The 15,530-nt window shown below is 49.0% G+C and overlaps 1 protein-coding gene across 4 annotated transcripts in view; it reads right to left on the bottom strand.

Annotated features, from left to right (window-relative positions):
• UBQLN4 (ubiquilin 4) overlaps positions 1-15,530 on the bottom strand; it is a 404,884-nt gene that overhangs the window by 261,744 nt on the left and 127,610 nt on the right. The window lies entirely within an intron of this gene.

Raw genomic sequence — 15,530 nt, 5'->3', positions numbered from 1 at the left:
TTTGACATGCTCTTAAGTCTGGTTTGAAATGCAAACAGTGGTATATTAATGTCCACAGTGTCCTAGTTCCTAAAGTCACAAGAAGAAGTGTGTGTGGCATCCCAAAAGGGTACTTGCTGATTTCGAAATATTAAGAGTATTTTGCAGTGTATTTGTGTGTTACTATTATATTGGCCCCTCTGAAGAAGGCTTACTCAAACTGAATTAAATAAATTGTTAAATTCTTACACCCAAGGTTTCTTGATTCATTTGAATACTCGTCACTGTCAATCTCTGTGCAACTCCCCTACATCTCACATTGACCCCTCTTGAGATAAGCTGGCTGCTCAACACGCTACCAACCTGTGTAGTACAGACTTGTATCAAAGGTTGGGTTCCTATTGCCAGGAGGTCAGGGTTGTTGTAGTGCAGTACTGCATACAATCTTGCCTAACACATTCCTTCGCACAATTCTTTTCATCATACCTTTCCTTGGCCCTCTTTTAGGCATTCAACATCCTCTCCTGCAAGACCACCGCTTGTACCTCTCCACGCATTTTTTCATCCTACCTGGATGCAATCTAGAATTCGGCACCCTTTTCTGCAAGGCCTCAAACAGAGACACACCCGTCACCTCACAATCTCCACTGGACGCGATGGCAATTCTAATCATCTCCATCAGCGTTCTATTGAACCTCTCAACAGTCGCATTCCCTTTTCGATTATAAACAGGCGTAGTAGAGTGCTCAATGCCATTTTCCTTCAGAAACACCTGCATCTCTTCCCACGAATTCGGGGCAACTATCCAACAATTTTTCGGGGAAATCCCTCTCTCCAGAACACAGACTCTAAAGCAGTATTATCACACGGGAACTAACGTCCCTCACAATGTACGCCTCAGGCCACTTTGACAACAAATCCATCAACGCAATTAGATATGCGCCCCTGGATCCCCGAACAGAGAGGACCCAAAATGTCCATAGCCCCCACATCCCAAACTGGACCGCTTCACAATTTTCATGGCCTGTACATAGGGCCTTACCACTATCCAAACATGCCACGCACTCCATCAAAAACAACTCAATATCATGGTCCATACCAGGCCACCAGAAATCTTGCCGTATTAGACCCTTTGTCTTACTGACAAAAAAGTGTCCCTCAGCAGCGATTTCCAACGCAACCCTCTTCATGCCCTCCGGCACCACCAATCGCTCTCCCCTAGACAATATTCCTTTCTCCACACACAACTCGTTTCACTCTTCTGTACTTCAACTCTTCATCCAGCTCCTCTCCCGGCCACCCCACCTGAACATATTTCATCAACGTCTTGTAAATTGAGTCCTTATCACATCCAGTCACCTGCATTAGCACATTTACGGTTAAAAAAAAAACCTTGCCTTCTTCCACACACACAACCTAATTCTCCTTTATGGGATTGCCAGACAACACATTGGCAACAACATTTAGCTCACCCTTCATGTGCCTTACTTCCATGACCAACCCCTGGAGAGAAGAAATTCACCCGACAATCCTCCTTGAAAATACATCCACTCCTTTCCTTTAAAAAATGCCCACCAACGGCTTGTGATCAAACAAATGTTCTACCCTACACAAAGTGGCAGAATTTCTCAATCCCCCCCACACACGTCAAAGCTTAACGGAATAACGCCTCAGCCTCCTTGAGAACACGCAATGCAAAAGGAAAGATTTGTATAAGATTGCATCAATACACATCCAAATCTGCTCTCACTTGTAGAAGTGTACAACTCCCAATCATCCTTAAATACCTTTAAAATGTGCGCATTCACCAAAAATGTCTAATGTCGTCAAATTCGTCAAATTCCTCTTTGCACTTTTCACACCAAGCAAACCTCACACCCTTCGCTACCAATGTCTTCATGGTTTTTGTTCTCAGCCAAATCCTTGATACATTTCCCAGAGAATTCAACCAACCCCAGATAAGATAATTCCTTTTTATCCCTTGGGGCATTCATCGGTATGCAGTAATAAAATTACAGCAAAAATGCTGTGGTTTGACCTGGTAAAGGTATACCCCATTATACCATTGAAGGGGAGCAAGGGTTGCGGGGGGTAAATGGTATAATGGGTCTGGGGTTTGCAGGGGTGTCCCCCGCATCCTTTACATGTATTGTAGTGGCAAAACCACGATTTTAACACATGGAACTCATTCATCTTCATTATTGCCTCCAAGGTTGCATACTTTGGTTTCACTGGACTTAATTTGAATTGGTTCTGGCAACATAGGGTCGGAAGGGAAACCTCTTGTGATTATATAGGGCTATGATCACACCCGAGGTGGGGGATAGACAAGATTTCAAGCAACGGTGGGAGAACTGGCTGGGGAAGGAAATCCCTGAAGAGACTGTACAGGATTAAAAAAATTGCCTTCCATGCTAACCCGTTTATGTCCATCATGGAGCACAGTTTGAAGGTTCTCTCCACAGATGGCATAGAGACTGGGTTACACTCTCCAAGATGTTTTGGGGCTCTTCCCCGCTCTGCACACTGATTGCAGGCCACATGGTTCCTGTGGGATGTATTTACCCATGCATGCGAGCCCTACCTCAAAACTGTGCAGTATTGAAAACATCATGATGGCCAGAGCTTCCTAGGAAATGCCCAGGGAAGTGCATGAAGAATAGGCTGCCACCCATTTTTGCCGATGTTATGGGCACAGAAGGGCACTGCCTAAAACCACCATTGGACTACCCGCACAGTAGTCTGAAACCATTGGGAATGGCAATGCTGATTGCCAAATGCAACCTAGAATTGTGGGGAATTCATTTCTTAAATCCCAAAAATGGGTGCAGTACCAGTACTCACCACTATCCAAAAGCCGGCGTTTTAAAACCACCCTGTGTTTCTCTGAAGGCAGGCTCAAAATGCCTATTTTCAAACATTGCAATATGTGCAAAATATTCACTGAACACCAGCAGACATTTGGCAGAATGGAGTTTTGTGTGCTTACAAAATCGGGGAAATGAAGAGCCCAAAACAATGCTTATAACAAAACTGCTATGGAGTCAGCAGTTTAAGTTGCACTGGATTTAAAGACACTAAAATCGAAAATGTTTAGATTAAATGAGTGACCTATGTTTGGTGTCACATGCCTTTGTAACTGTTGAAATGTCATAGTTTTGCACTTAGAATCAGCATTCTAGCTGCATGTGTAAAATTGCAAGTTAATTTAAAAAGCAACAAAAAACATGACAGTTAGCTGAAAGTCTGGCTTAAGGAACTTGATTTTGCTTGACAGCTACCCCCATCAGGAGTGAAACTTGAGTCACAACTGTGTTCCCAGGCCTATCTGCCTTTTGCTGGCCACACTAAGGATACGCCATCTATCTGATAATAGAATTACCTGTGCTCTACAGGAGCTCTGAACAAAGCCTGTCTTGACTCAGGTTTTATTACAGCGGTCGTAAAATGTAGCTTCCTCTTGGCAGAAGCTGGGAGGGGCACTGCCTGTGAGAGCAAGCTGGCTTGGCAGAACTGGATAAACTAGTATTTCCACCATGTGACCTGGGAAACCACACCCCTTTGTAGCCAGAATATTGTTTAGAAAAAGATGAATAACTCATGGTGCGGACATGTGAAAATTTTATAAATGATACCATAATTCTTGTGATTTTTCTGCCCACAGTTTAAGAGGTTTTTAGAACCGGTGGTATGTTCAGGGGGGTGTTAGCGGAAAAGTGGATATTACTCTAAATGTATGCATGTTAAAAATCTGAAACTTCATCAGTTAATGTCCTTACTCCCTGCACACATGTATGTAAAGTTGGGTCAATGTCAGAAATTGAAAAATCAGTTAAAAAGTCAATTATGTGCCATTTCTGAATGCAAGCTCTTAGAAACAGCAGATTTGGACAGAGACATGGCTAAATTCAGCCACACCATGTATATGTAATTTCAAACAACTGTGTAACTCTGAAATATGTATTTTGATCATATATAGATTTGGGTGCACAGATGACAGGGGAGGTTTTTCAAGAGATCATAAATGGCTGACATCACTCTGACACAACTTAGTTCCCCAATCAGGGGAGGAATGAAAGCTGGACCAATGACAAGCGAGAGGGGCAAGTTTAGTTATGACCAACACACACACCCACTTGCAGAACATATAAATGGACCACTGAAACTTAGGTAGAGACCTTCAATTCCATCTGCCGCTGGAAGCTCTGCCGGAAAAATCCATACTTACCTCCATCAAACTTCAAAGAGCCAACACTTAGACTCCAAGATAAACAGAGACTTCAGAACCTTAACCAAAAAGGTCACTGCCAGCAAGAGTATTTGTCAGCAGGCCTAAAAATCTTTTTGCAACTGAACTCTTCAGACAGCCGGCTGACGCCGTCTGAATTTTGCCAAGAACTTTTGCAAGAACCCGGTGACAGAAATATCCAAAGAGAAGGCAGGACCCGACCCAGAGAACCGGTGCCTAGCAGAGACCAGGCCATTGTATCCAGAGTGCTGACCCCGATGCTGTGAGCAGTTCCAGAGACCAGACGCTGTGCCCAGAGACCGTCCGAAGTCCAGACCTGTTGACCAGATCGTGACAAAGCCGCCTTCCTGTTTAAAATCTCTTGTGAGTACCGCCAAACTGTACCAAACCAAAGCTCTTAGTTTAAATTCATCTAATTCAATCTATTTAACCTAAGTAGAACTGCCTGATAGCTCCAAATCTGTCACCTGTCATTCTAGCTGCAAAATCTGTCACTTGTCATTTTGAGCTTTTAAAATTTCAAATCTGAAAAACGACCTTCACAAAATCGCTCATATCTCCGCGACCGTTTGTCTTAGAGACTTGCAATAACTTTCATCTGAAAGCTTAGAATCTTGGCTTTCCTACGAACCTAGAACCGCATTCTTTCCCCCTATAGTTTTACCGCAATCGCGGAACACGCATCCGCGAATTTTACCGCGATTTGCAAATTTCTCCACGTGTAAAATCAGCTGCTGCTTGCCTTCCATTTGCCAGAAAATCGTTTGCCTCATAAAAACTATCCCTGAATCATTGCAAGAGTGAGCCTGAGCTAATATTAACTAGATACCACTCACCCTGAACCTCTAGAGGGAATCAAAAGCATTTTAGCATACTTTTGACTGAATTGCCAGCACATATCAAAGCATTTTGCCTGTGTTTTCAAACTTCTGTAGTCTAAGCTTGCTGGGGTGAACTGAATCACATTTGATTGCATTTCTGAGAACTGTGTGTTTTCCTTCCATTTCCTTGCCTTGCATCAAGGGGGGAGGGGATTGCCAGAGAAAAGTGATTACATTGTTTTGTTGAAATCATATTGAGTATTTTCTATACTGCATTTCATTCAACCTTGCATTTCCTTGAACCCTGTAAAGCATTCTCTACCACATTATACTTCTGTACCTATTTACCAGTGTGCTACCTTATCCATTTCATGTCAACTCCTTATTGATTATAGAGAAGTGTGTTAGTGCCAGATTCTCTGTTGTTCATCTTTATCATATCAGATTAAGTGTGATATTCAATTATTAATTTATTATAAGGAACAAGTTACTTACCTGTAACTGTTGTTCTCCAGCATGGGTCTGGCATGGATTCACATGCTCATGAATATTCCCCGTCGTCAGGCTGGGAATCGTCGGTAAAGAAAAAACCAGTATCAGTTTCGTTTCTGATCTGTCTTTCGTAGTAATAACCAATCACTGGTCTCTGCGTCATACTGACCACAGCCAATGACTGCCCTCTACCTAAGCACCGCCTCTGGCAGCCATCTTCAGATTTGGAAGCACGTGAAGTGGCAGTATGACCAAGTGAAGAGCCGCAGAGGGGTAGGCGGGAGGGTTCGCATGTGAATCCATGCCAGACCCATGCTGGAGAACAACAGTTACAGGTAAGTAACTTGTTCCTTCTCCAGCATGGGGTCTGGCATGGATTCACATGCTCATGAATAAAGAATACATAGCAGTACACACATGCACAACCACGGGAGGTGGCAAAGGCTCAACATTAAGCATCACATCAACTCAACATTAAGCATCTTACCTCCTCACCAGGCTCACCTCAGGCGAACAGGTTGCGCAGCACTGCTTGGCCGACCCTGGACTCCTCCCTGGAATCCCGGTCGACGCAGTAGAATTTCGTGAAGGTGTGCGTCGACCTCCACGTAGCAGCCCTGCATATGTCCAGCAGGGGCACACCAGATAGGAACGCCGTGGTAGCTGCGATCGCTCTGGTGGAATGGGCTCTCGGACGGCCAGGCAGCGGTCGGTTTGCCAACCGGTGACAGCACATGATACAGCCGGAGAGCCATCTGGAGATGGAAGCCTTCGAGAGAGCCTTCCCCTGATTGACAGGTCCAAAGTTCACAAAGAGTTGTGACGTCTTCCGAAAACCCTTCGTGCGGTCCACGTAGAACTTCAGCGCTCTAGCTACATCCAGCGAGTGCAAAGTCCTCTCAGCCGGCGACGAAGGCGACGGGAAGAACACAGGTAACACCAAGGGTTCGTTGAGATGGAAGTCCGACGGTACCTTGGGCATGAAGGAGGGGTGCGTCCTGAGCACTACCCTCGTGTCGTGGAAAATCAAGTACGGGGCCTTGCAGGAAAGGGCCTGGATCTCTCCCACTCGTCGTGCGGAGGTGATGGCCACAAGAAAAGCTGTTTTCCACGATAGAAACTTCAACGGGGCCGAGTGCAGAGGCTCGAACGGAAGTCCCATGAGCTTGGTCAGCACCACGTTGAGCTCCCACGCCGGGGCCGGAGCCTTCACCGGCGGGAACGATCTGAACAGTCCCTTCATGAACTCTTTCACCAGACGATGAGACCACAAGGACGCCCGCCCCGTGGTTCTGGTGTACCGGGAGATCGCAGCAAGATGAATCTTGATGGACGCGTGTGCCAGACCAGCTTTGGCCAGCGTCAGCAGGTACGGCAGTACTTGGGGAGCCGTAATCCGTAGAGGGTTAATCTTCTGTGCGTGGCACCAGACAGAGAACCTCTTCCATTTGTGTCCGTAGCATTTAAGAGTCGAGGACGCCCTGGCCTTTGCAAGAACCTCTCTGCAATCGGCCGGTATGTCGTATCCTCCAAACTCTAGCGCTGCAGGAGCCAGGCCTGCAAGTTCAGCGACTTCGGGTCGTGGTGGAGGATGGCGCCTCCTTCCCTGGAGAGTAGATCCGCGTCCGCCGGCAGCTTGATCGGCGGGGACGCTGACAAGTCCAGAAGGTCCGGGAACCATATCTGCCTCGGCCACGCAGGTGCGACGAGGATCATCCTGCACCGTGACCTCTTGAGCTGGTTGACGAGCCGGATTAGCAGAGGCAAGGGAGGGAACGCGTAGAGGAACAGGCCCTCCCAGGGGAACGAGAAAGCATCGCCCATGCTCCTCGTCTGGGGAAACCTGCTGGCGAACCTCCGGCACTTGGTGTTCGTCGCCGTCGCGAACAGGTCGATCTGTGGTGTGCCCCACCGTCGGAAGAGGCGATCCACCAGATCCTGCCGTAGTTCCCACTCGTGGCACGAGCGCAGCTCCCTGCTGAGTGAGTCGGCGATGGTGTTTTTTATCCCTGCCAGATGAAACGGCACCAGAAAAATCCCTTTGGCGACGGCCCAATGCCACAGGTCCTGCGCCTCCTTGGACAGCGCTGGGGACCTGGTTCCGCCCTGTTTCCTGATGTAAAACATGGTGGTGGTGTTATCGGTGAAGATCCTCACCACCTTGCCCTTGAGGGACGGAAGGAAGGACCTGAGGGCCCAAAACACTGCACGGAGCTCCAGGACGTTGATATGCAGGGACTTCTCCGTCGGGAGCCAGAGTCGCCTTGCGTGCAGATTTTCGGTGTGCGCTCCCCACCCTTCCAGGGAGGCATCCGTGGTCACAGTCTCCTGGTGGGCTGGGGTCTGGAAGTCCATGCCCGCCGTCAGATGCGCGCGGGTGCCCCACCACCGTATCGCTCGTCGGAAACTCTCGTCGAGCTTGATCCTTTCCTCGAAGCTGCCTGTCGTCTGGATCCAGCGCGCATCCAGGAATTCTTGCAACGGGCGCATCCGGAGCCTGCACATGGGAATGAGGTAGATGCAGGAAGACATCATCCCGAGGAGGGACTTGATGGACCTCACTTTGGCCGCGTCGGCCACCAACATCCGTTGCACCTTGCCCAAGATGGTCCTGGTCCTCTCCTCCGACGGGGAGGCCAGAAGGGACACTGTGTCGAGCCTCGCTCCCAGAAACAGTGCGACTTGTGCGGGCACCAGGTGAGATTTGGCGTAGTTCACGGAGAATCCCAGGTCCGTGAGGAGTTGGACGGTCCTTGCCGTGTGGACCACGGCGAGCTCCCTCGTCTTGGCGCGGATGAGCCAGTCGTCCAGGTAGGGGTAGACATGAATCCCCTCGCGGCGCAGCTGCGCCGCCACCGGTGCGAGGCACTTGGTGAATACCCTGGGTGCCGACCGTAGTCCGAAGGGAAGGGCTTTGAACTGGTAATGAAGCCCTTGGACCACGAATCTGAGGAATTTTCGGTGCCCCTTTAGGATGGGAATGTGGAAGTAGGCATCCTCCAAATCCAACGACGATAGGAAGTCTCCTTCCTCCAGCTGACCCAGGACGTGCTGGAGGGTGACCATCCGGAACTTCTGCGCCTTGATGAACTTGTTCAGACGTCGCAGGTCTAGGATGGGGCGCCATCCTCCCGTCTTCTTCTTCACGAGGAAGTATCTCGAGTAGACTCCGGAGCCCCGAAGCCTCTTTGGGACGAGTTCGATGGCGCCCTTTCTGAGCATCGCCTTTACCTCCAGGAGAAGTTGAGGGACGTGAAGTTCTTTCCTGGCCACGGGGGGGACGCGCGGGCACCTTCTTTGAAACTCGAGCGCGTGGCCCCGGGCCAGGGCGTCCAGCACCCAACGGTCGGTGGAGATGGACTCCCACACGCTGACGAAGCCCGCCAGCCGGCCTCCCACCGGGGTGCTTCGGTGGGGGCCCGACCCCACGGCCGGTTCAATCCTGCTTGGACGTGGCCTTGCCGTCTTGACCTCCTTGGCGACGACGGCGGGGTCCGCTAGACTTGCCTCGTCCTCTGTAAGCCTCTTGCGACGACGAGCGGGCCGCTTGACGGTAGGAAGCGAAACCGCCGCCGGAACCTTTGGAGGCGCCCTTGCCTCCGCCGCTCCGAAAGGGCGTCCGTCGTTGCTGCAGGACTCCAAGGGCCCGGGCCGTCTCAGTATCCGCCTTGATGGCCTGAAGGGAATCGTCCACTGTCTTCCCAAACAGGTTGTTCCCGTCAAAGGGCATGTCCAGGACTCTGGTCTGGACGTCCTGCCGGAAGTCCGTAGCTTTGAGCCATCCACGACGTCGAAGGCAAACGCCGTTGCCCAGCTGGCGGAACCCAGTGTCGGCGATGTCCGTCGCCACGGTGATGGCGTGGTCCGAGGCCACCTCACCTTCCTGCAGGATCTCCAGGGCCTCCGCCCTCTTGTCGTCCGGCAGAAAATCCAGCAGGGGAGCTATCTTGTACCAGAGCTCCCTGTCGTAGCGGGCCACGATAGCCAAGGCGTTGGCCGCTTTAATCGTCGTCGCTGCCGACGAGATGACTCTACGTCCCATAGCATCCAATTTCTTTCCCTCGCCGTCCGGCGGAGACGACGGAATCCGGGGGTAGGCTGCGCCCGGAGGCATAGGGGGGCCGTGTCCGGGACCCGGTACTTTTTCTCGTACCGGTCTCTTCTAGCTGGCGTCGTGGAAGGGTTCTTGAGGAGGGAAAGGCCCTCATCCCAAATGTCGTCCAACAGAGGCACTGCGAGGACCGTCTTCCTCTTGGCCTCGCGCCGCTGATAAAGGAAGCCTTCCTTTTTCTTCTTCTCAGGGCAGAGTTGGAAAAGCTCGGAAGCCCTGGAGATCATGGAGTGGAAAGATCCGATCTCGTCGGGCGGAGAAGCCCTGGTGGGAGGTGACGACGGAAAATCCTCGTCGTATGCCTCGTCGTCCGTACCCGTCGCTGCCGTGTCAGTCCCCGTATCATCCCCTCGGGTGGACGGGGAGGAGGGCTGGACGGGGCGCGACGGTTGAAAAGGAGGTGGTGGATGGATCCTTCTTTTCTTGGTAGGGGGAACACCAGAAGGTCCCGGTTCTGGATCCCCCGACGGGAGAGGTTCCTCCGTCGGTAACGGTAGCCTCGTCCTTATCTCGGAGCATAAGGACTGTATGGCCAACAAAATGGCCGCCGAGTTGTCTTGCGGCGCTGGCAGAGGGGAATCCGACGGGCGAGCAGGGGCCCCGTCGGTATCCTCGACGATGTCGTCGTCGTCACCTGCGTCGGGGTCCGTTCCGACGGGCTGGCCTTCTTCCACGCCTAGGCCGTGGCTTAAGACCTCGATCAGCTCCTCTTCTGAGGTTGAGGCCGAATCTACGACGACGCCCTGCCCCCCCTTCTTCCCCACGGAGGGTTTCACAGGGGTCCTATCGATGGGCACAAAAGAAGACTCCCTCCGAGGAGGCAGGGAGATTCTGGGCCCTGAGGTCGCCACCACTGGTGCAGCCACCACAGGCTGAGCCAGGGCCGCCGCGACCGTTTCGATAGAGGGCTTGGTCGGATGGATCAAGGCCTTCACCACCTTAGGTGCGCTCACCGCCTTATCCTTGAGGGAGGGGGCACTGCCACGCTCCTCCTCTGCCTTAGAGCTCGACCGGGGCCTCTCCAGGAGCTTCGCCGGGTGCTCGGCCTTCCTCTTACCCGACCCAGAGCGTTGGCTCGTGGTCGATGGTGCCGGGGAGGGTGCGCCCTGCCTGGCGCCCGTAGAGCCCGACCGTTCGGCGCTCCCGGTGCCAGCGGACTCGCGGTGCTTGGCCTTATGTTGGGCCCCCGTCGCCGGGGCGCCCTCAAAGGTCTTAGAAGACCGCTCGGATTTCTTCTTCTTCTCGCCAGACGGGCTCTTACCCTCCAGCCAGTTGGCGAGACGTTGATGGCGGTCCTTCATGGTCCGTTCCGACATGTTGCCGCAAAACGCACAGTCCTTCTCCACGTGCGTCTTGTCCTCATGAAGGCAGTAAAGGCAGAAAGAGTGTTCGTCCTCCTTAAAGACGTTCTGCAGCTGGCATCCAGGGCAGACCCTGAACAGCTTTCCGGGCGTCGAGCTTCCCTTCTCCTGGGCCATCTCCGAGACCGGGCCTGAGAAGCTTCTGGAGTCCTCCGAAGTGTAGCTCGACGAAATCTTCACCCTTGAGGGGCACAGATGAATCCGACACGGGTCCCCGTTGATCGGATGTAGGATCGGTGGAGCTTGAGGCTCTTTTGACCGAAAGAATCGAAGTTTTTTGTGAAAAAGCGCGAAAAATAGCACTAACGCTCGAGAGCAATAGCACGAGGATCCCAACACATGAACGTGCGGTAAAAATCTGAAGATGGCTGCCAGAGGCGGTGCTTAGGTAGAGGGCAGTCATTGGCTGTGGTCAGTATGACGCAGAGACCAGTGATTGGTTATTACTACGAAAGACAGATCAGAAACGAAACTGATACTGGTTTTTTCTTTACCGAGGATTCCCAGCCTGACGACGGGGAATATTCATGAGCATGTGAATCCATGCCAGACCCCATGCTGGAGAAAGTGTGATATATATATCTATTGTTTAAATTATCAAATAAACCTTTTAAACTTGCAAAACAGAACTACTTCTTGGCTCAGTGGGGTCAGGAGGATTCCAAGAGAGGGGTGTTATATAGGGGTAGTCATCCAGAACGCATGAACTGGACATAAAGATATATCAATTAGGGTTTTCATTCAGTATTCTAGACTAGGCGTTGACTTAGCTGTAGTGTTGAATTGAATCCTCTTACATTCCATATGTGGTGGGATTGCCCAGTGATACAGACCTACTGGACAGAGGTCCTTAGTTGGAAGATGAAGTTGTGGGTATTCCCCTAGAACTAGATCCCCCCTCCAGAGCCTATTGGGAGTTCATCCGGTGGAGAGTGGGGAGGAGAGGTTTCCGAGATTATGGGAATCAATGCTACGAGTGGGTAGGATCGTACTGGCACAAAAATGTCCCTGGGAGCCCCCGACAGAGCGGTCCGGAAAAACAAACTTAGGGACATCTACACGATGTAAACGACCATGTGGGAACGTTTCATGAGGAATGGCGCCCATGGATTGGGTAGTGGTTATTTACAGAAGCAAACATTTGAGTTTTGGGGAATTGGAGGGGGCTTTCAGTTGTTATTGTGTTTTTTTGCTATAAGTCATATGCAGTAACAGAAAATTATGACAAAATGACAATTTAAAAAAAAATTGTAACCTTGGCACACAGACTTATATGGCTGCATGTCACAATACATTAAACATCACTTAAAATGGCAGGCCTCATCAAATCCATTAGGAGCCTTTACCCTGAACACTATGAAGATTGATAGTTCCCGCAGCTCTAAGGCGTTGGGCCGCTCTGACTCCATGGCACCAGCTATGTTATGGAGCACTTGCTGCTGCTCTGCACTCCATTGATCTAGATATATTCAGGGGCATATTAAAATGCATCTTTTTATTCAGTATTTCTTTTCTGTGCATTCTCTCCCTCCCTCTCCCATGATTGCAGTTTATAACCATCTCGTGCTTGGGCACCCTCAGGTCATAGCGCTTACACCACTCCGCTGGGTTAGAAGTCCAAACACAAAAACAAAGTACATGGGCAAAATGCATTAAGAAACAGTGTTATAGCCAAAGGCAGTGTGCAGCTCCCAAGATACTTGCCATACTTTCCTGGAGATAAAATCAAAAAGGAGGGCTCTGAAGCATCCCAACCCAGGAGAGCCACGTGAGCCGCTAAGATTACTACATGAATAGTTTCTAACAGAGACCTATGGAGAAGATCTCTTAATGAAAAACAAAGACTAGGGAAACAAAATACCAGCAAAAAGTGTAGATAAATGCTCAAGCTAGCAAAAGAAACACTAAAAATGGAATTCTGACTCGACCCTAATGTACTTCACAGTATTCAGTTTGTCATAGATTTTTACATGCACTTTTGGCATACACGAAAGAAGTTAGCAAACAGTTTGTTGGGCAGAATTGCATGCAGTACCCTCTGCGACCACCACATACAATTAGGACTACAGGTGTAAGCAAAACCAAACTTTGGTATAAGTCTGTACTACACAGTTTTTGGTCGCGAGCTGAGCAGCCAGGATTATCTCAAGAGAGAATGTGAGCAGTAAAAGTATGTTACACATAGGTCTTACAATCACAGTGGTTCAAGTAGACCCTTCCACTCAAGGTTTCTTGGTAAAACACCAATTTATTACAGAGTCATTTAGAAAACATTCACTAGAAGGAGGCAACTTAATATACACAAATACACTTCAATATCAAAACAATACATTTGGGTAAATTAGGCTCCCCTGAAATAGGAGCAAAATGGCATTTCAGTTAATAAAATAGATCACAAATACTTTTAGGCAGTGCAAATAGTTTGTTCACTAGAGGACTCAATTCAGTTCAATAGGCCTAAGCCAATGTCAACGGGCTAGTGTCTTGGATAAAAAAGAGAAGTTCTTGTAGTAAACGGTAAAGTCTTTGCCAAAGTTCTCAGAAGTAGTTTGTATGAAAAATAATCATATGTTGGGTCACAAGCTGATTAGGGCTGCAAGTTGAGAAAGTTCCACAAACTTTCACTGCAAGAGGTTAAGTTCTCTCAATCGGGTTGGCACAGTACCTTAAGAAGAAAAGATGCAGCTGAAGACGTTGGTTCCTGGCAGTTCCTGCAGATCCCGCTGTTCCTGAGCCTCAGGTGTGGGGACAAGAGGGAGGATGTCGGGGGACTCCTGCACTGCACGGGGACTGGTCAAACAAGCATGCAAAATGGAAGATCTTCGGTTTAAGTAGCTGTCGTCAAGCATACAAGCTGGAGTCCTTCCCTCTGGTTAATCCTAACCAGCTCTGAGAATCGTATCCAGGTGGCTTATGAGTTCATTGGTCCCACCAACTGAAAGGAAGACGTCATCCTTGAAGGGGCTCATCTGTCGAGATGAACTTGGCAATTCGGACCTGCAGCAGGGCTTCACAGGGCAAACGTCTTCCAGCTCGTCTTCGGTTCCTTTGTTCCAGTGGTCGACTCTGCTTTCCAGTCCAAGAGACTCCTTTTAAAAAGTTCTCTTCCTTTCATTCGAGCCTAGCTGCCACTCACCCATCAGGGTGGCTGTCCTTGCCGAACAGTCAGCCAGCCAATCACGCTAGAGTGCATTTGGGTCTCCTAGGAGACTAAGCACAGGGTGTTTCGGGCATCTCCCTCACTTCAGTCCTGAAGCCAACCAAAGGCATAGAAACAAAGGGACCAAACCTGGCTTGGCGCCCAGAGACAAACACTAGAAAGGCATTTCCAAAAAGAAACTGCAAAAAAAAGAAGTCCGGGATCTGTTTAAACAAAGGGGCTTAAGGAGCCATCTTGAAAAACATGGCTCCCGTGATTTTTAGCTTCCGGAGTTCGCGGTCGGGAAAAATCATGGTAGTTCGTTGTAAAACCACTGCCATCAGCCATTTTGATAGAAAAGGCTACCATTTGACTGCTACATGAGTTTCTAGACACAGGGGATACTAGATAACCCCTCCAGCACTCCATTTTAAGATAGTGTGTGCTGGTCTAGGAATTTAAAAAGACTAGTAAAGTCAATTTAACCTTTCATTCTCTGGAAAACAGTAGTTCATACCAGAGAATGAGAGAATGTATTTAAACCTTTGGTAAGTCTAAAAGACATCCCTGCGTCACTGCACTGAGGGTGCTATGTAACACAAAAAAGATGCCTATGGAGTGGTCTAAAACTCCATAATCAAAGAACACAAGAGTAAAACACATCAAAATGCATGAAAGAGTAGGGGAAAAAAGGCTTGCACGTTTTCCAGGTAACAATAATCAAGTCCTCAAAAATCCAGCAAAGTAAAGGGAATTAACACATTTATGAGAATTCTCCCTAACAGTTTCTCTAAAGATTAGTCCAGATGGATTAGAGAAGCATGTCCACTATCTATTCTAGTTGTAGCACAAGTTGAGTTTCTGGCTGGTTCCAGAAATTAGAGCAACTGGGAGAGGTGGCACAATTTAAGTTAGCTCCATTTGTTGATATTTTGATTTATCTGACCAAATCTGCGGGGACCCCCAAGCCTAGACACTGCACAACTGGACAACTGTTATGCTGACAAATTGGTTGTATTCAAAAGATTGATTCCTTTTAATAAGGGAAATAGGAATAACATGCTGTGTGCGGCTAAAGAAAATCAGTATTAGGGATTAAACATACCTATTCTATCTGAACCGTGATTCTGTTCTTTAAGTTGAACGCTGACACATTGGGTAGAGGGCTTCTTTTTAAATACATTTTCTGAGAAGTGATCACTTTCTATTCACTATGGAATCGATCAAATGACTGCTATTCGAACCCTTACAGAATTTGATAGGAGTAAATACAAATCTTGTGCAGGTCAGAAAAGCTTGTGTGTAGGATGGTGCAACATGTGAAAGGCATAGCATCGCTCACAAGCTCAAGAATCATTCCTGTCTTTTTCAAGAAAAA

The sequence above is a fragment of the Ambystoma mexicanum genome, chromosome 1p (assembly GCF_040938575.1).
Source record: "Ambystoma mexicanum isolate Mex_15411 chromosome 1p, UKY_AmexF1_1, whole genome shotgun sequence".
Lineage (NCBI taxonomy): Eukaryota > Metazoa > Chordata > Amphibia > Caudata > Ambystomatidae > Ambystoma > Ambystoma mexicanum.
The sequence above is the reverse complement of the archived record's forward strand: the minus strand, read 5'-3'. Positions and strand labels throughout refer to the sequence as shown.